This window comes from Crassostrea angulata, chromosome 5 (genome assembly GCF_025612915.1).
Source record: "Crassostrea angulata isolate pt1a10 chromosome 5, ASM2561291v2, whole genome shotgun sequence".
NCBI classification, from domain to species: domain Eukaryota; kingdom Metazoa; phylum Mollusca; class Bivalvia; order Ostreida; family Ostreidae; genus Magallana; species Magallana angulata.
The window spans coordinates 12,293,780-12,316,739 of NC_069115.1; the positions used below are offsets into that span (position 1 = coordinate 12,293,780).

Here is a 22,960-nt window from a genome sequence, read left to right on the forward strand (position 1 = left end):
TTTATATCAAGCTTTTGAAATTTATCTTTAAATTTAGGAATAAACATTTTGATAATCCACTGATAATGAATAATCATAATTTAATTAACTGTGTTTCTATTAAAAAGTAATTAAGCTTTTAAAGATTGTTTATTTACTTGTATATATAGAGCTATGTACTTTTATGTGCAAAATAACAACAACTGTGTATTACAGTAAACACAAGATTGGAAAGTCTAAATTTTGAAAACTCGTGTCCTATATAACCAAACCATTTGTCACGCTGTATGCGTCATGAAAGAGCAAACCTAAGATAACGTAAAGAGGTTATCAATGACATTTTCTTATAAATAGTCATCATTTCACGTCTGCCACACATCGATAGTAAACCAAGACAAAACCATTCAAGATGCGGTTTGATATGAATTTTACAATTGTAGTCTGTGTGACTTTGATAATTGTAACGTCTCTTGTTACGGGATCACCTATTCATTTTCACATTGCAGGACTCCTTGTTTAATTTTGAAAATTTTAACTGAAATATTTAATTCCAGTTAAAGTAAAAGGTAAGAAGACATTTAAATTTAAAAAATATATATTTGTTGCAAAACTGTGTCAATATACGATTTCAGCAATTATAAATATTTTTAACTAGATTTACTGACTGATATTAAGCCCAAAATTTACCTAACATAACTTTTGTTGGATTTGTAGAAAGGTGACGGGAAACCATCCATATGAACGCACACAGAATTCATCCATCTTGTAAAAGAAATTAATTTGACATGACTCAAATATCATTGTAATAATAACAAATAATTGTCTTTATGATGCGCTTATCTTGGTTGTTCGTTACTTCGTTTTATCTTCAATGGCATGTTCATCAGTTAATGGCGAGAGAAAATCAATAAAAAAATTACATTATCATCGACTTCTTCATTTTACTGGGGGCGTTTCAAAATTTGGGTACGAAAATTCTCAGATATAATAGAAAATAATTGGAATTTTCTGGGGTGTGATATAAAAAATGGTATTTTAAAAATGTTCAATAGATTTTTTACCCTAATTTAATTGTTATATTAAGAAGTCAATTAGCTTACTGATAAACAGAACAAAATGTAGGTCGTCGACCTAAATTTTTTGAGGGGTTATGTCAAAGTTCACTTCATGGTTCATTTTTCTCAGAAATGTCACTGAAAAGGACATAATTGATTAATGCTTGACGTTACAATAACTGCTGTATGCAAAAATATTGTTAGGTTAAGATATAAATTTAACATCTACCAGATTATAACACTTTAAACTGCCTTTGGGGTTTTAGGACTTGTCGCAAACAGAGAAAAATCGGACTAATGGTTTTTTTTCTTAATTTTTCTTTACTAAAAATATTTTGGCATCACAAATTATGTTAAGTATAATGAAAATTGTATTATTTTCTCTTATTCTGATGTACGTAATTACGACAGTCCTATTCATAGCATATGCGTCGATTTCTATGCAGATGTGCGAAATAAAAATGTGTATATATAATTGTGCAACAAGAGCACTACCAAATTAGGTTTGATAATGCTAAATATCCTTTTACTGATCACTTTATCAAAGTGCGTGCGATGGTTTGGAAATGAATTAAAAACAATATTTGTGGGATTTTTTTTTAATTGAGAGTATGTCCACCAAAAAGAATATTTTGGTGATAACTGTGTGAATTGCATTTTTGTAATGGAAGTTTTATATTAAGAATATACAAATTGCATGCACCTAAATCAATTTACATGTTATGAACATTTATCTCTATACGTTACATGTATATTCTTTCAGATTCTGAATACAGTTACTGTCTATATATTATTCTGTAAATTTTTAATGACAGCGGTGGTAGCTGGTTTTGAAAACTTATTGTGCTAGCTAGCTAAGGGACATTCGTCTTCTTATCACTATTAGGGTCTTCCGTTTCCAACGAAAGACCCTCTTCTTAGGGTCTTTCGTTTCCAAATTTTCATTTTTTTTAACAGAATAAGACAATTCACAGTCTTATAGAACTTGCCATGGTGAAATTTAAATCTGAAATATGTTTTAAAATCGGACGATGCATTGCAGAGATTTTGGGGATTAAAAATCGATTTTTCTAGAAATTTTGATTCTGCGATCTCAATTTAAAAAAATAGCGTAAAGTTCAAAGTGAAATTAACTCGTTTCAGTTTGATCGATTTGAAATTATTCGCATCCTCACCCCTGATATGTGCATGATATTAGTTTAATTGCACCCCTTTATTTTACTCGGCCTGACCTTAAAAATGCACATCTCTCTCTCTCTCTCTCTCTCTCTCTCTCTCTCTCTCTCTCTCACACACACACAACTGATTTGATTGATTGATATTATATAATGCTGGTGCAGTCAGTGTGAATTAAAACATACCATGTATTTTTGATTTGTTGATGAGCAATATTCAAAATTGTAGATTTATAAATAACATAGTTTATAGTTTATATCAATCATTTTAAAACATTAAATGAAACCATTCGTACTTGAAAATACTTTTCCTAATTGAAATGTCTCATACAATAATCAGATTGGTCATTATTTTCAATGATAAATTATTGAACTTATACATGTATAACTATGTTATTTACTTACATTTTCTTCCAGCCATTTTTTTTTCAAATCAGTGTGACACTTTTTAAATTACTCTGCAAATAACAAAATATAATTATGTGACGTCATACAATTTAATTTACATGCATATAAAGACATGTCAACAGTAATTTGAACATTTTTGTGAAAGGTCTACATATATTATGCATGGATGGGTAAAATGACCAACACTTCAAATTTTATTTGAAAGTTATATATGCACATTCTACACAAACAATACCATATATGACCATGAATGTAGATTCCTCATTTAGAGAAAATCAGATGGAGACATGCAGTCATTTATTTATTATTATTTGGGGTTTTTTTATTACAGCATCATAAATATGAACCCAGGTGGCAAGATTTCAAACAGTGTTATGGTAGTAACATACTGAGTTCTAAAAACTAACTTGTAATAATTGAGAATTAATCTGCATAAACATCTTATATCAACTGGATGAATGTGTAAAAAAAAATTATAAATGAACTGTCATGGAAGAATTTTGAACACAGTAGAAAGGTGTTAATGATCAGCTGTTCATTAATTTCCAGAAAATAAAATCAAATCAGCTGTTTTCACACAGTCTTTGTATTGTTTACTTACAAATTGAAAAAAAAACACCAAACAAGTGTGTAAAGCTAAACCAGGTTTAACGGACTGGCAATAAAGCTACATGTACAATGTACATTGTATAGGCCTAAATGTAAACAATGCAGTTTCTCTTCATGTTTTGAACGAAACAACGCATTAAGTCGATCAGAAATGCATCAACAGTATAAAATCACAATAAAATAGTTATTGAACTATCTGGTACATTACAAATACACTGTATATCTATTCTACATACCTGATAAATCATCAAAAGATCGCCATCATCAGGAATACCAGCTACACGTGTTTACATCGTCTGACGAGCGCTTTTGGGACGCAGATTCACACCCGTACGACAGATGCATAATGGAAATTCTTCGTATATTCTGATTGTTGTAAACTTATAAAAACACACATGAGTGATTCGTAGTTACATTTTTCTTATGAAGTATTAAATCAACCGTATTTTATGCTTAAACTGCTGTTTTCGGTATATTTTTTATATATGGAAATACAGATGCGGGGCGTATATTATGACGTCATAACTCATTATCCCTTCATTAGCATATCAAAACGATGTGTTGCCTTATCTGTCCTGCGATATTTGTTTTTGTTTTTACTTTTCTCTGTTTTTTCATAAAGATATATCCAAAAATAAAAATAACGTACATGTCATAAGCAATATTTGCCTTCTCTATTTATCTTGTATTTTAATAGATTGGGTATTCATTGTTGACCTAAAATTGTAAGGGGCCAGCCCTTTTTTATTGGTGTCAAATGAAAGCCCTTAACATTATGCACAACTTTTGTTCTATATGTATTTAGGAAATATTTCAAACTAAAAAGTTACGAAGCTAAAACATGAGAAAAATTTAGCTTTTTTAAAAACATAGATTTCGATTGATTAATTTGAGTGGGTTAATTAGAAAAAAAACTAAAAAACAAAAATCAGAGGACAATATTCAAAGTGTCATTGATAAAGACACTATTTTGTTTTAGGTGTAAGAACTTTGTTCAACAAGTGTTTAGAAATTCCTTAGTTGTTGAAATTAAAGATACATGTATGTAAGAGTAAATCTAGAGGCTAATTAATTCCTGTACCGGTGATCATAAATAGTGGTTAATTGTTTAAATATATGTATAAGAGTAAATATGTCACATACCCGGCCTGGTACATCATACAATTATATGTACAAGTATATGTATACATCATTTGCAATTGCCACATGCAGTAAATACGTCATCCGTAATTGGTAATATTGTTTGTTATACTATAGAATTGATAGTCTAAAAATCATGTATACAATTAAATGTTTAAACATACTGGAACGGCGCCGTGATCATGAAAACCGGGAAAATAGCGTAAAACCAATACCCCAATAGTTTCAATGCATTTAATAAAAGAAATGATTTCATTTTCTTCCTTGCATTTTATTTAGCTATGAATTATTTATTTACTAAGTAAGCCTTACGGTTTCCATTAAGGTAAAATATTTTTTTTCACTGAAGACCAAGTTCCGTATTTCATTCTAAATATATGCATGCATGTAATTTATAAATTAGATATGATTGATTGTTACAATTTGATCAAAGTGTCATTGATAAAGATTTTTAACTATAAATTGTTTGCTACGGACCATTTCGGAGCCTTTGTCTAGAAAGTAATGCCCCTTAAATTTTAGAAAAAGGGGAATAACTCAAAACCGGAAGTTGTGATTTCAATTTTTTTGTGCTCTAGAAACTTAATCCAATTTACAATATACCGTGAAAATTTGAATGAAATCGGATGTCAAACAAATAAGTTATTGAGGTTTTAAAAGCGTCTAGAAGAAGAATAATAATAATGAAGAACTAGACACGATCTCGTTGCGAGCAACGAGGAGGTCTTGCGTCTGATTTTAGAACTTGAGATTTATGTTCGATCTTGACTTTGCTAGTTAACAGCTAAACATGATTTAAAACAGTAAAAGGTGGTCTACATTTTAAGGGCCAGACACTATTTTGTTTTAGGTGTAAGAACTTTGTTCAACAAGTGTTTAGAAATTCCTTAGTTGTTGAGATATCTGTGAAAAACGTTTAAGGGGTCGGTCCCTTATCTCCTTATTGGGGCGACTGAACTAAATCCTTAAGGTTGCATGTTGTTAAGTACATCATTTAAAACATCTTTTCTTTTACACTTCATTTAAAAATATTGTTCTTTTTTTAGATATAGGTGATCAAAGTTTTGGACTTTTAACCCCTAAAAACCCCTAATTACGTAAAACATGAGAAAATCGTTATATTTTTAGGCTAAATAAAGTAAGATAAACATATTTGCTTCTATAATTTATCACAAAATATCCCTCGGTAAAGAACTATAGGAAAAAGACTTAAGAGCCCTCTAGGTCCCTACATTTAGGGGCCAGCCCCTTTTACTTAGTATGATATGAAATGTCATTTGGTTTTATAAACAATTTGCTCAACAATTGTTTAGAAATTCGTTACCATTCTTGAGATATCTGAGAAAGAATGTTTAAGGGGCCGGTTCCTTATCTCCTTATTGGGGCCGCTGAGCCAAATCTTTAAGGTTGCATGTTGTTAAGTACATCATTTTGAGAATCTTTTCTTTTATACTGCATTTTAAAATATTTTTTTCTTTTTGAGATATAGGTGATCAAATTTGATGACTTTTGACACCTAAAAATCCCTAATTACGTAACACATGATAAAATCATTATACTGTTAAGCTACATAACTGACGGATAAACATATTTCCTTCTATAATCTATTACAAAATATCCCTCGGTAAAGAGCTATTGGAAAAAGACTTTAGAGCCCTCTAGGTCCCTAATATTAGGAGCCAGTCCCTTTTTCATGTTATCAAACAAAAGGTCGTTGGATTATAATGACATTTTGTTCAACAAGTGTTTAGAAATTCGTTACCGTTCATGAGATATCTGAGAAAGAATGTTTTAGGGGCCGGTCCCTTATCTCCTTATTGGGGCAACTGAGCCAAATTTTTAAGGTTGCATGTTGTTAAGTACATCATTTTGAGCATCTTTTCTTTTATACTGCATTTTAAAATATTTTTTCTTTTTTGAGATATAGGTGATCAAAGTTTTGGACTTTTGACCCCTAAAAACCCTTAATTACGTATCACATGTGAAAATCGTTATACTGCTGGGCTTCACAACTGTAAGATAAACATATTTGCTTCTATAATCTATTATAAAATATCCCTCAGTGAAGAGATATGGGTAAAAGACTTTAGAGCCTTCTAGGTCCCTAATTTGAGGGGCCAGCCCCTTTTTGATATCAAATGAAAGGTCTTATAAATATAAACCTTTTTTACATTACATGTCTTCATAAAATATTTTCCAAAAAAGAGATAAAGAGAGAAAAGCACAAAAATTTACGACGCTTTTTTATGTAAATTTTCGAGCCCTAGCGAGCTTTGGCGCAAGTAGTGCTAAACATACAAAACAACAATCATGAAAAACTTCAATCTTTCCTTTACGAACCGTACAAATTTGAGCTTAATATCTCTTATACTTTAGGAGTACGACAGAAGACAAAATACCCATATAAAAATTAGGAAAATCTCAATATCTCAAAAACGAATGTGACGTCATTAACACAAAAAATTTCCAATCAGGTTCAGACCAATATCGATCATATCTGAAAATTTGATCGATATCGGACGAGCCGTTTCTGAGAAAGCGCGTGCACAAAAATAGGAAGAAAAAAATATAATATCTATAGCCTTTCACAAAATATCCCTCAGTAAAGAGCTACAGATGAAAGACTTTAGAGCCCTTTGGTCCCCTAATTTGAGGGGCCAGCCCCTTTTTCTTGATATCAAATAAAAGGTCATTTAAATTTCAACACATTTTGTTCAACAAGTGTTAAGAGATTTGTTACCGTACTTGACATATATGGGAAAGAACGTTTTAGGGGCCGATCCCTTACCTCCTTATAGGGGCCATTTAACGAAATTTTGAAAATAGCTTATTATAAGTACATCATTTTGACTATCTTTACTTCTATACTTTATTTCAAAATATTTTTCCTTACTGAGATATGGGTGATCAAAATTCTGGACTTTTGGCCCCTAAAAACTCATAATTAAGTAACACACGATAAAATCATTACATTGCTTGGATACATAACTGTAAGATAAACATATTTGCTTCTATAACCGTTCACAAAATATCCCTCAGTAAAGGGCTACAGATGAAAGACTTTAGAGCCCTTTGGTCCCCTTATTTGAGGGGCCAGCCCCTTTTTCTTGATATCAAATAAAAGGTCATTTAAATATCAACATATTTTGTTAAACAAGTGTCTAAAAATTCGTTACCGTTCTTGAGATATATGGGAAAGAACGTTTAGGGGCCGATCCCTTACCTCCTTATAGGGGCCATTTAACGAAATTTTGAAATTGCATATTATTTAGTACATAATTTAGAGCATCTTTACTTCTATACTTTATTTCAAAATATTTTTCCTTTCTGAGATATGGGTGATCAAAATTCTGGACATTTGGCCCCTAAAAACCCCTAATTACGTAACACATGATAAAATCATCACATTGCTTAGATACATAACTGTAAGATAAACATATTTGCTTCTATAACTGTTCCCAAAAAATCCCTCTGTAAAGAGCTACAGATGAAAGACTTTAGAGCCCTTTGGTCCCCTAATTTGAGGGACCAGCCCCTTTTTTTTATATCAAATGAAAGGTCTTGTAAATATAAACTTTTTTTGCATTACATGTGTTAACAAAATATTTTTCAGAAAAGAGATAAACTATAAAAACCATTAAAAATTACGACGTTTTTTTAGTCTCAATTTTCGGGACCAGGCGAGCTTAAACTTCTTTTGAGCGTGACAAATATGAACGCCAAAAAGCATATCTACAATCTCTTGTCTACAATCCCTGAAAGTTTGAACTCAATATCTTTTACCGTTTAGGAGGAGATCCCTGGACAAGACGACCCTCTGAAAATCGTTGAAACGTCATTTTCTAAAGAACAGAAATGACGTCATCAAAATAAAAAAAATGTATATTGGGTTCGGATTAATATCTATTAGATCTGAAAGTTTCACGAAAATCGGCTGAGCCATTTCTGAGAAATCGCCTGCACAAATTTTGTGAGAAAAAAAATAATAATAATAGAGAAAAAGAAGAGAATCAGTACACTTAATTAACAAAAGTGGTTAAGGTGTTTTTTTCATTTGTCATTTGCAAAATATGATATTGATTAAAGTCCATTTCGTCTCTTTGGAATGTATGAGTATTGAGTAGGTTATCATCATTCAACAATCATCAAATAACTATATTATTTTTTTTCATATGATTCTGACATAAAACGCAATGCAAATGATTTACACATAACCACACTCTTAATAGTTAATATACATATGATCCACATATGAATTCCCTTTCATATGAGAATAATATATAAATTGCTTAATATGATCCACATATGAGTGTACAAATGATTCTCATCTGATCTGCTACATTTGATACACATATGATTTGTTATACATATGATTCTAATACTATTGTTATATGAAAGGCAATGCATATGTGGATCATATGTGACGAAATTTCCTATGTACAATACTCTTTTAGCTTGGCCAATGTGAAGTATGTTACAATAGCCCGACTGCTCCGCCAGCGCTACTGGACAATGATTATAATTATACATAAAAGTAATATAAATAAGTATGTGTATTCTAAAAATAAACAATTATTCTTTATATCAAGCTTTAGAAATTTATCTTTAAATTAAGGAATAAACATTTTGATAATCCACTGATGCTGAATTATCATAATTTAATTAACTGTGTTTCTATTACAAAATTATTGAAAATAATTTAGCTTTTGAGAATTTTTTTTTACTTGTATATATACAGCTATGTACTTTTATGTCCAAAATAGCAACATCTGTGTATTACATTAAACACAAGATTGGAAAGTCTAAATTTTGAAAACTCGTGTCCTATATAACCAAAGCATTTGTCACGCTGTATGCGTCATGAAAGAGCAAACCTAAGATAACGTAAAGAGGTTATCAATGACATTTTCTTATAAATAGTCATCATTTCACGTCTACCACACATCGATAGTATACCAAGACAAAACCATTTAAGATGCCGTTTGATATGAATTTTACAATTGTAGTCTGTGGGACTTTGATAATTGTAACGTCTCTTGTTACGGGAGCACCTATTCATTTTTACATTGCAGGACTCCTTGTTTAATTTTGAAAATTTTAACTGAAATATTTAATTCCAGTTAATGTAAAAGGTAAGAAGACATTTAAATTTAAAAAATATATATTTGTTGCAAATATACGATGACTCTGTCAATATACGATTTCAGCAATTATATATATTTTTAACTAGATTTACTGACTGATTTAAAGCCCAAAATTTACCTAACATAAGTTTTGTTCGTTTTGTAGAAAGGTGACGGGAAACCATCCATATGGACGCACACAGAATTCATCCATCTTGTAAAAGAAATTAATTTGACATGACTTGAATATCATTGTAATAATAACAAATAATTGTCTTTATGATGCGCTTATCTTGGTTGTTCGTTACTTCGTTTTATCTAATTTTCAATGGCATGTTCATCAGTTAATGGCGAGAGAAAATCAATAAAAAAAATTACATTATCATCGTAATCTTCATTTTACTGGGGACGTTTCAAAATTTGGGTTCAAAAATCTTCAGATATAATAAAAAAAATAATTGGAATTTTCTGGGGTGTGATATAAAAATGTATTTTAAAAATTTTCAATAGATTTTTTACTCTAATAAAATTGTTATATTAAGAAGTCAATTAGCTTACTGATAAACAGAAAAAATGTAGGTCGTCGACCTAAATATTTGAGGGGTTATGTCAAAGTTCACTTCATGGTTCATTTTTTCAGAAATGTCACTGAAAAGGACATAGTTGATTAATGCCTGACGTTACATTAACTGCTGTATGCAAAAATATTGTTAGGTTAAGATTTAAATTTAACATCTACCAGATTATAACACTTTAAACTGCCTTTGGGCGTTTAGGACTTGTCGCAAACAGAGAAAAATCAGACTAATGGTTTTTTTCTCTTAATTTTTCTTTACTAAAAATATTTTGTATCACAAATTATGTTAAGTATAATGAAATTTTTATTATTTTCTCTTATTCTGATGTACGTATTTACGACAGTCATATGCATAGCATATGCGTGGATTTCTGTGCAGATGTGCGAAATCTTGAATTTGGTCCGTCGTCCTTAAGCAGAAATATCAGCGTGGTTAACCTGATGTTTACATGTATTGTTCTCATTTGTTCTTGCTGATAATTATCATCACATCAGTCAAAGGTTTTAATGGTCCTTGTTAGCCTTAAAATATTTTGTTTGCTGTAAAATAGTACGATTTATTATAATATCGTATTTTTCCCAAGCATATGATTGGTCGATTTCTGTGACATGACCATGCTATGAACTCTGTTACATACCTTACTATACTAAAAATTTATAGACCTCACTAAAATGAAAAAAGATTTTCATGACAATGAATTGGCACCTGCAATATTGTGACGTCATAATAGCAAAACCAACACATATACAATATGGACAAAATATTTCACTATTATACGCTTGAAGATAATGAAGACAAATATCTTTTGATTTATTGTAATAAAATAGTTATTACCTTTTAATGAGGTCAATACATGGTTTTATAGACCTGATGAAAGTATATCAACCCCGGACTTCGTCCTCGTCGATATACTCCATCAGGTCTATAAACCATGAAATGACTTTTTTCAAGGATTTTCGAAAATTTACCAATCATATTGACTATCTTAGAATTAAGTAATGACATAGTTGAGGACTGGTTCGGAGCGAGAAATATTTGCAAAGAGTAGGCTCTTGCAAACTCGAAAATATTTATCACAAGCAAATTAAAAAAAAATTTAAACAGTCATATAACTAAAGAATTGTTCATTTAAAAATGAATTAAATTTTCTACTCATGTTTTACAGTATAACACAATTTCAGGCAGTTTTCGCTTTACAAACCAGAAAGCGTTGTAAAAAAAAGCGTTAACTGTTCCAAGTAATTTAATTCTAATTCGACATTGGTACATACTAAATTGATTTAAGGTGACAAGTTGTCCAAGTAGCGTAGTGGACAATGCACTCGCTTTTCACCGCTGCGATCCGAGTTCGATCCCCGTGATCGACAGTGGTTGTATAAGATAGGGTATGACGGTCGCCCGCTTGGACACGTGGGTTCTCTCCGGGTACTCCGGCTTCTTCCCACACCAATGACCCCCTCGCGCTAACATCCGTGCCACCGAGAGATATTAATATAAGTTCTCGAACTTGTTTATCAATCGTTGTTAAATAAATAAAGTTCAGTTTTTGGTTTTTTTTAAATTGATTTCGTATTGTTTAGATTCCAACAGCTAAGATAAAAAAAATTAGGCCATTTGTATAATATTTAGATATAACGATTTAAAATATATTTTGCATGTGCGTTGTATTGTTACGTACTTTTCAAATATGATACTAGATTATATCCATCACAAGCGCGAGAATTAGCAATTGCTACATTAACATGATACAATGCTTCATGTACATGACCTTTATTCTTTTTGTTGCAGCTGAATATAAATATGAAGAACTTTTTCATTTTATTTTAACTTTTTTATTCATACGTCATCTATTCCTACAAGAGTAGATTTGTTAGCACAATCTGTTCATGTTTCATGTACTTCCTGTATACATAGAATATACATATTTATTTGCATATCGTAAACCAGGTTGTCAGATCCAAGGTAACTGCTCGATGAATTTAAAACTCTTACACTTTCCGCCATTATGTCATAATTTCAAACCGCGTTATCTTTCTTAAGGTCAGGCGCGACCTATCTTTTATTATTTTCTATTTTTACCATTGCCGTAAAATGAAGATTTCAACTACGAAATTCAAAAATTATATTTTCGAATTATTTAATATTTTTTATTCGGATATATAATTCAAATGGAAAATATAACTGTACTATGACTTTATAAATATCAAATCAATTCAATTTTGCATGATATTAAAGGAAGAATTCAAAATATTTTAACTCCAAAGGTAATGCAGCCTGAATTTTTAGGCACGAACAGGATTAAATGCATATAAATAAGAAATAATCTGTTGTAGTTTTACGCAAAAAACAAATCCGACTCCTTAAATCCACTGTTAAAGTTTTCATTTATCATAATTCAATGTACACTTCGTAAACGTTATGAATGTCATTTCCGTCACAAAAATACAAGGAAACCTTTCCTCACAATCTGCAATAATATGCCATAAGCATTTCGACGATCTATATATGTAAGAAGATTTTTTTTTTTAAAAGTTAAACAGGTGTAATAAATGTTCAATGTTCAATTTACCCGAATCAATTTTATTGATAAAAAACTCATTCAAAGAGTATATTACGACACACTGTGCAGTTCTGAAAATGCTAAAAAACACAAAAGAAAATGAGCTTTTTCAACTGTTGATATCTAAACTTTGATATTTGTTATTCTTTTCAAAACAATAATATACCCGATACACATAGGGACTGTCTATGTGTATTAGCGCTTTACCCGGGGACGTAGTGAAGGACTGTATGCATATGTATGTGTTATGTCCACCGGATAAGCCAGGGGTTCAACTTATTTTTACTACGTATACCAATGAATGTAACATTTCAATATATGCATGTATGATTATGTCTTCGGACGATACATTATATGTTAGTATGTATGTTCTATTATATTTATCACTGTGGGCATAATAATGAATAATGATTTCAATTGAAATTCATATCTATGTATAAGCTATCTTTGTAAATTGTTTTATATAAAATCAATAAAAGAATTTGAAAAAAAATAAAAAAATAAATGTTCAACTGGTTATAAATGGTATTTGCTATACACTTAAGTAGTAAATTATCTTTTCGTTCTGAAAGCTATTTTAGTTTGAATATATGTCTCTATGATAAGTATTAAAAAAGTTTGGTGTGATTTTATAGAAATGTAAATATTTTCATTGGCAATAACTGCTAGAAGGGGACCTTAGATCCTTTCAGTATGAATAAATTGTAGAACCCTCTAAGTTTACTGAAGACATTGGTAAAAGTTTCAAGTCTTTATCTCTTATGGTTTCATAGGAGTAGCGATAACAAGCATTTCGTAAAATAGGTGCAATAACTCTGTAAGTATTTAAAGGTAGGAGCCAACGGGCTTTATTAAAAATGTCTTAAGATGTCCTACAACATCCATGAAAATGTTTCTGTCTACCACCCTAAACATTGAAATACAAAAACTCACTAATTAACAGATTTCCAAATGACCTTGACCTTTCACCTTTATGTCATTTTGTATAGCCAATGTAGACGCTTCCATCCCAAGTAATCCGAGGTCTCTATGATAAATAATTAAAAAATTGGAAGTGATTTTTTGAAAATGTAAATTCTTTTAGGGGCAATAACTGCTTAAAGGGGGCCTCAGATCCTTTCGATATGAATAGATTGAAAAAAAACATCTAAGTGTACAGAAGACACAGTAAAAGTTCCATGTCTCTATCTCTTATGGTGGCAATATCAAGCATTTCCTTCTCAAAGAGCAATAACTCTTTAAGTTCTGGGAGTTTTAAGACACAGGGTCATTTGGTACCATAACTTTTAATGGCCAATCACCCCGAGCTAAATAAAAAAAAACAAGAATAAAAAAAATTAAGAAATCAAAAAGTATTTCACGTGAAAGATGAAAAGACCTACTAGTAAATATATTTGAATGAATTTCTTACCTTCAAACCTTATCAACAAAATGAATTCATTACATGAGCTTTACATGTATATCATTTAAACAAGTCCAACACAATTATCTGTAAGTATTTTTTGGTTCGGGTTTTTGAAACAAAAGTTTGAAAAATCAATTGATATTCAAAGATATATATCTCAAACAATACACACCTGATCTGGCATTGATAAGCATTGTCAAAAGTTAGGTCAAATAATGGATACTCAATTTTAGAAAATGTAAACAACAACGAATATTCTACAGAATAAAATGGAAAAGCCTAAAAGTTACATATTAAATAAACATGATTAGCTATAATTACGAAAACTGATTGAGAGTTTAAATGATGTAAAACATAATTTAAAAAAATGAAAATAAAATATTGAAAGTATCATATGTCTAGTTATAACATAAACTCCATGATGAAAAAAGGGGTCGGGTAAAAAATACCTAACACCTTCAGCGAGTGTGAGATATCCTACTCAATGCAAGTGAATAAGTGTTGTTCGAACGTCACATGTGTATGTAAATTTTCAAGGTTTAGCTATTTCAATTACAGACATTCAAGGAAAATTTATACTCATGGATAAATAACACATCTATCAGCCCTTCGGGTTCATTGGCTTTGATCACAAACCCGACTGTAATAATCATCACACAAAACTCATAGACTTTAGAAAAAGATCTTTAACATTTGTGGTTCAAATCTGTTGTTAATTCTTAGCACTCCATTTACAATTTTGTTTGTTTTGTCAATCCTTCAAAATAGTTTACCTTTGACATACCAATGTTTAACTCATTTTAATCATTTTTGTAACTAATTCTAATAATTAGATTAGTAATATTACACCAATTACCGTTTTAAGTTTTTCATTAAACACAAATGAAACGGAAAAAAAGCTTAATTTCCTCTAGTATTTAATTAAAAAAATAGATACAATTTAAGCATTGAAAACATACATATTCATGTAAATATTAAGAGAATCTTTAAAATTATTATGAATAATTAATTTGATAAAACATTATCTAACGCGTGTCAAGTTATGGAAAATGATAAACACTTTTGCATTTAAAGTTAGATTTTCATGATTATCATCAAATGATTTATAACATAGTGGAATTATAGAACTTTTGCTGAGTCTTTTTCCGGATTTGCTAAGAGGGTAACACTTGCAACGTGTCAGGGTGGCGTTCATTTGTAATACTGGATGTTCTTTATTTTACCAGTGCCCCATTCAGCAACAAAGAGATTATCTTTGCTGTCCAAACATAAGCCCATTGGAGAATGTAAATCACCATTGTCTATGTAGCGCAGGAAATGTCCATCCTGATGCAAGATGTGAACATGGTGGTTTTTACGGTCGGCTATCAATATCAGACTCTGACTATCCGTAGCTATTCCGCAAGGTTCAAATGATCGCCTAGTAGTAGATTGCTTACCACGTTTGGACGTAGAAGGGTTACCAGTGTATCTGAATCTACGTTTTCCGGCTTGATCGACAACCACTACTGCTCGGGCTCCCCAGTCCGCCACGCAGATATCCTGGTTTCTGTTTTCACTAATGTATTTGACGAAAGGACCAGATGAATAGAGGGGCTCGCCTTTGTCATCGAACTCAATACTCTGTTTCTCTGTGGATCCAGAGTAACGAACAATTTTTGTTCGACTATCTTTTTCAGTATCCATTATCACCAGGAGGTCATCTAAAAAGGTACTACAGACACAGCGAGGAATCCAGTCAAGAAGTTTTATAACTTCTTGTAATTTTGTTTACAGTTCTATTGATGTAATTAGTATAAACTAGATCACCACTCTCTGTCACTGCAATGTCCTGTGGCTCGTTCCCTGACTTGGTTTTGACCGATTCTAAAAGCTTTCCTTGAAGGTTGTAGAGTCTCATGATGTTATCATTATTACCACACGACCAAATCGCTTCATCGCTGAGGCAAATTACACTAAGTAGTTCTTTCTGGAAGTCTCCATATTCTGTGCCTAGGGTTCTAATGATCCAAGGCTTATCAAGTAGTGGTCTGTTTGGAGAGATTTCTGCTTCTGAGACTTCAATTGTGTGGCCAGGTTCTTCTGTTAAAGTGCTAACATCGGAGAGTTTTCCAAACTGTTGGTGAAGTTTTTCTTTGTTTAGAGTTTTAGGAACGAAGTTTGGTAGCGAAATATTGATTTTACGAGGCAATATTTTAAATTCTGCATTTCTAGACTTGTAAGTGGAGACAATACAACTATCATTGGATTTTAATAACTTCTTAAGATTAGTTATGTCCTGTTTAATTTCAGACATTATGCGTGAGATTTTAGTTTCCCGTTCTGTAAGAACAGCCATGTTTTTTAATTCTATTACCTCAATTTCAGATTTTATTTTTTGAACAATGGTGTCAATTTCATTGTGCAAGTCTTCGCCGTGATCTCGACAGCTTTGGTCTACTTCTTTGAATTTTCATAAAGATCAGTTTTCCACTTTTGAATAGAAGTTGTAAAATCTTCATATTTTGGAAATATGGATTCCTCTAATTCTTTTAAATCATATTGTAGATACCCCTTTTTCCTTTCAAAAATATTTAAAATATCTATAAGGGTATGGTTCCGGTGACGCCCAGAGGAAATACAATGAACACAAATGGGATTGTCACATTGTTCACAAAAGTATTTGCACTCTTCTTTAGCATGTTCTGGGCAAGAAGGATAATTTGGACTACGCCCCCTCTCTTGATATGGTACAACCTGATGTTTTTGGGTAACTCCAACAAATGGTCTGCCACACAGTTTTTACAGAGGTTTAAGCAACAGAAGTCACAGTGTAGTGGGGGACAGGACTATCACATATATCACAACGAACCACATCTTGTGCACTGTGTTTAGGGTCCATCGCTTCTAATACTTATCATGCGACTTTAAATGGTCTAAAATTAGACAAAAGGTTAAGAAATAATGATAACACCTAAAAAAGAAACTACATTCAAATGCAATGGGTTTTGTCAATTTCCTTTCACATTATACATCAATGAATTTGCATTAATGAATACTGTATTCCTCGTTAAAAAGAAAATTTAAAACTTTTTCAGTTGATATAATTCCTAAAAATTTCTTAACATATTTAGTTCTCTTGAAAATGCAACCTACATGGGAACTTTACTTACGATCTACGCTCTATGTTAATTAAAACTTTCCATCAAACTGAAAAAAATTAACCCTAAAAAATCTGGCTCAGCCACATTATATGTATATTTTTTTTTCTTCCTGGTATTGCTTTTACGGCAAAATAACTTCCCTGATCTAATAGATTTGAAAAATCGGGGATGAGTTCATTTTTAAGTGTTTCAACACACAAAAGAACTGTTGTTTGCATGTGATTTCGATACTTCTTAATAACAAGATAGCAAGTGTATCTTATTATATTCATATTTGCTAGTACAGTAAGTTATATTTAAAAATAAAAAAATCTTTTCCATTGAATCAAAAAAAACTTTCCCATAAATATCTGGCTCAGCCATATTATATAGAATAAGAAATCTTTTCCTTTCTTTATCTTGCCCCCCCCCCCCCCCAGATCCCACCTCCCCCCTCCTCTAAAAAAGGTAGCATGACTCTTCAGAAAACTCCTTGTTCTACGTGTGGAATGTGGAGAATGCTTTACTAGGTTTACATGGTCATTTAAAATTTGAGAAACTGTTTTATGGGAAGACAAAGAGAACGGGTAGCAAACACAGCACGATAAAATAGATAAAATTAAGACAGAGCACGACTTGATGAAAAAAACACAAATAAAGAGATCGAGCTGTTGACGCACAATAATTAAAAAGAACTAGATACGATCTCGTTACGAGTAACGAGTAGGTCTTCCGTTCAATTTTTAAACGATATGATTAAAATATCAATGTAATTTCAGATAACCACTCCATTTCAGATATTGTATACGATCGTCAATATCCTTCAAAATGCTTAACAAAGAGTTTTGTTTTATCACATACAGCACATTTAAGATTTAAGTTTTGGTCCCCTAGAATCCAAGATTACGTCATCAATGGGATTGGAAATGAGTTTTACAATCTTATATTGTTACGATCAATAACTTTGTTTCTATAATGCATTACAAAATTTTGATAGTTTTTAAGTTATTTGTAATAGAGTTTTCGAGTGTCTTGACCCCTAATTTAAGGGACCAGCCCCTTTTTCTTGAGTTCATTCAAAAAGTCTAACTAATACTAACAATTTTTGTTCTTACACTTTATATGTTGAATTGTTGTTCATATTTTAGATACAAATGATTGAATATTTAAGGGGCCAGCCCTCTAGATCCTTAATGGAAACAGACTTTGGTGTTTTGATTAATGGAATTGGTTAGAATCATCAATGCAAACATTTTCTCTTCTACAATACTTAACAAAATATGTTTCCTTTTCTAGATATATTGCGTCAATGTTTAAGTACTTTGGCCCCTAAAAATCCCTAATTACGTAATAAATGGGCGTGGCAATGATTTTACCTGATAGATATTGTTACGATCAACAACGTTGCTTCTATAATGCATTACAAAATCTTGATAGTTTTTAAGGTATTTGTAATAGAGTTTATGAGTGTCTTGACCCCTAATTTAAGGGGCCAGCCCCTTTTTTCTTGAGTTCATTCGAAAGGTTTCACTAATACTAACAATTTTTGTTCTTACACTTATGTAGAATTGTTGTTCATATTTTAGATACAAATGATTGAATATTTTAGGGGCCAGCTTCTAGATCCTTAATGGGGACAGACTTTGGTGTTTTGATTAATGGAACTGATTAGAATCATCAATGCAAAAATTTTCTCTTCTATAATGCTTTACAAAATATGTCTCCTTTTCTAGATATATTACGTAAAGTTTAAGAACTTTGGCCCCTAAAACTCCCTAATTACGTGATAAATGGGCGTGGCAATGAATTTACCTGATATATTGTTACGATCAACAAATTTGCTTCTATAATGCATTACAAAATCTTTATCGTCTTAAAATTATTTGTATAATAGTTTACAAGTGTCTTGGCCCCTAAAAAAAGGGGCCAGCCCCTTTTTGTTGAATTTGTTGGAAAGAACTTTTGATTATCTACCACTTTTGTTATATATATGTTAACAAAATATTAACTGATAAAATGATACAGATCAAAGCGTATGAACATTTTGATTCAAAATTCGTATCCAATTTTCGAGCCCTGGCGAGCTCCTAAACTTTGCGCCACTGGCATAAAAAAACTGCATTGTGCACAACTTCAATCTATGGTCTACCTATCCTGAAAATTTTATATTCATATCTCTGATAGTCTCTGAGTTTATGTCTGCACAAAATTGGTCGTAAAAATTTACAAAATCGGCCGTAAATCGGAACCAGAAGTGACGATTTCAAAATTTCAAAAAAATTCTAGAATTATGACCACTGGCAATATTCTGTGAAAAAATGGTCGAAATCGGCCGAATAGTTTTCGAGATATCGCGTGCACAAAATTTGGGGAAAAAAATAATAATAACTAGATACGATCTCGTTACGAGTAACGAGTAGGTCTTCCTTGTGATTTCTGTTTTTAATCATACCATGAATAATCGATATAATTTTAGAATTACCCCCCCCCCCCCCCACACACACACACTTTCAGATAATGTATACAAATCCTTAATTACGTAATAAATGGGTGTTGCAATGAGTTTTCTAGATAGATATTGCTACAAATATCAACTTTGCTTTTATAATGTATTACGAAATCTTAATCGTTTTTATGTAATTTGTAATAGACTTTAAGAGTTTCTTGCCACCCCCCCCCCCCCAAAAAAAAGGGGCCAGCCCCCTTTTTTTTGATTTCGTTGGAAAGAACTTATGATTATCTACTACTTTTGTTATATATGTCTTAACAAAATATCAACTCATACAAAGATACAGATCAAAACGTATGAAAATTTTGAATAGAAATTCGTACCCAATTTTCGAGCCCAGGCGAGCTCCAAGAAATGGCGCCACTGGCGTAAAACAATATAATAGTGCACAACTTCAAACTATACACTACCTATCCTGAAAATTTCGTATTCATATCTTTAATAGTTTCTGAGATCAGCTCTGCACAAAATAGGTCGTAAAAAGATAGAAATTCCGCCGTAACTCGGTACCGGAAGTGACGATTTCAAAATTTCAAAAAACGTCTAGAATTATGACCTCTGGCAATCATCTGTGAAAAAATTGTCAAAATCGGCTGAATGGTTTCTGAGAAATCGCGTGCACAAAATTTGTGGAAAAAAATAATAATAAGAAACAGTACGAATTCACGCGTTTTAAGTTTTCTCGCATAGTTTTAGAGTGTAGCTTTTAATATTTCATCTACATAATGATAAACGCAATGCGCAGACCTGAAAAGGGTCCTGGGAATAATATTGCAAAAAATAAGGGGTCTGGAGGGGCCAAAGATAAAAACAGCCCTTAATTTGTAACTTTTTTACTATTTATCCGATTTTCAAAACTTTTTCGGTTTATTGTTCAGATCGAAAAGTACAAATTAAAAAACATGCTCCGAGGGTCTACTTTTTGACACCTTAAAGGGGTTTGAGGGGCCTAAAAATGACTATAATAACTTGAAAACTAAAATTCTTCTCGAAAGAATTTTCTCTCTTTGAAGAATGAATGTTCGAAAATTCAGAGTGACCTTGACACTTTACCTTTGACCTTGACCCTTGACCTTTGACCCCCCTCTAGAGCCGTCCATAGTGACATGCATTGATCTTCCTTACAGACTATGTAAAATAACACAAGTGTTGTTTTAATTTTTACCTTGCCTAATATAACCTTGACCTATGACCTTTGACCTTGATATTTTTATCTGAAGCCCTCATACGCAACATACCAAAAGATAATTTAAAAAAAAAACGCCCCAAGAAAATCGTTCAATGTTTGATAGCATTTATTTACAATGTAATTTAGAAGTTACGCAACACCTACCCCCCCCCTTTTTCAGTCATCAGTCATTCAGTTTTCTAAACTAGTTTTGTCTTGAACATCAACTTCATGTCCTAATAAAATAGTGTACCAAAGACCAGACCATCGCATTCATTTTTTGCGGAGTTATAATTTTTTTGGCTTTTGGGTTTCAGTTGCCTTGCTTGACTTGTACTGTAGAAAAAAATTCGAACTCCAAAACTTTACACTCAACCCAAATAGAAACTGGTGTAAATGTACATCGGACCTCATTCTTATTGTCTGCTAAACATAGAGCGGAATGAACAATTGATAAGGAAATCCTGAAATCAAACGGCACTTAGTGATTGTACGGGGAATCCAAATCTACACAATGCATGGGATGTAAGTATTCGTATGATAATTCTGGTGCATGTATAATTTTTGTATTCCATTAAATCTAGACCACAGAGAGCGTATGAATGACTTATGAATGTTAGAGTTGTGAAAATTTAAGTCATCGACTTTATACTGAATAAATTTACATGTTACGTATTTTGTCATTTCTTCCTTTATCAAGAATAGATCAATCCCGTTTAATTCAAACATTAGAAAATTCTCGTAAACGACGTGACAATAACTCTAAAGGCTGAAATAAATGAGCAGAATGCATTCTCTAAAGACTGTATTACATGTGCAGAATGCATTATCCATTGTTTTTTTGGACTTCCCCGCGTAGGTGTAAACTGAACCCGCGATTTCTACTTTCGGTTTGCCCTCCGATCGCATCTTTTAAATCTGACATTTCCCCCAATGTTCAAGCGATTACTAACCTTATTCAGACCTAGCCTCTCCATTTATGTCCATCGACTTGGCATTTACACACCCTAACGTGCATAAATTAAATGTTTTTGATGGCACTCTCTGCGTATAATATTCTGACAATATTACTGACAATAACATTCGTACGCGCGGACCCAAGGGTGCGTTCCATACCCACCGCAGACAAAACTTCACTAACTTCTTTTCAACCACTCTTAAACGCCAAACACATAAAGACTTCTGTAGAAGATGGTCCAATATTTAGTACCACTAGATACGATCTCGTTACGAGTAACGAGTAGGTCTTCCTTGTGATTTCTGTTTTTAATCATACCATGAATAATCGATATAATTTTAGAATTACCCCCCCCCCCCCCCCCACACACACACACTTTCAGATAATGTATACAAATCCTTAATTACGTAATAAATGGGTGTTGCAATGAGTTTTCTAGATAGATATTGCTACAAATATCAACTTTGCTTTTATAATGTATTACGAAATCTTAATCGTTTTTATGTAATTTGTAATAGACTCTAAGAGTTTCTTGCCACCCCCCCCCCCCAAAAAAGGGGCCAGCCCCCTTTTTTTTGATTTCGTTGGAAAGAACATGTATTTATTAAAGGTATGATGACACGTGTGTCTATCGAACACGTGTTTTTGTTTATTTATATTTATACCGGAAACCAAATTTGATTGGTTTCTATAATAAGTATTTCACCTGTTATACAGGTATTTAAATTAGAGAGGCGCGACTTCTCGTGTTAAGTGAATAAAGAAATTAGCGCCATTCGAAGGCTCTCTCTTCGTGCAGTTAGACGTGTTTTGGTTAGCTTCCTCATGGCAGATAAAAGCGACGAAGAGATGCTCGAAGAAGTTATCCTAACCCCAGGAGAAACTACAAACAATTCTTTCGCTTTGACTGACGCCGTGAAACTGCTGACATCAACAATAAATTCTCAAGAAGACAGCACAAACTCTGCACAGTTGCTCAAGAAAAAGCTGAAAGATAACATCGCCGGAAAGCTCAAGTTCGAAGGTAACAGAGTGCAATACATATTCAACGAAGAGTGTATTGAAGAACTTCATAAGTTAAAAGATTTGTCTTCCAACGATAAAGATACTGTTAAACGTTTGAGAGAGAAAATTAACACAAGACAAAAGCATATAAGAATTGCAGATGGGT

The 22,960-nt window shown here is 32.0% G+C and overlaps 1 long non-coding RNA gene and 1 pseudogene across 1 annotated transcript; one reads left to right on the forward strand and one right to left on the reverse strand.

Moving 5' to 3' along the window:
• Positions 1-370: 370 nt before the first annotated feature.
• LOC128183193 (uncharacterized) lies at positions 371-906 on the forward strand. The gene is made up of 2 exons (XR_008243557.1): positions 371-545; positions 694-906. It is a non-coding gene; the product is annotated as an uncharacterized LOC128183193 (long non-coding RNA).
• A 14,204-nt stretch (positions 907-15,110) lies between these two features.
• On the reverse strand, positions 15,111-16,941 carry LOC128184575 (tripartite motif-containing protein 2-like; annotated as a pseudogene).
• Between the last annotated feature and the right edge of the window lie 6,019 nt (positions 16,942-22,960).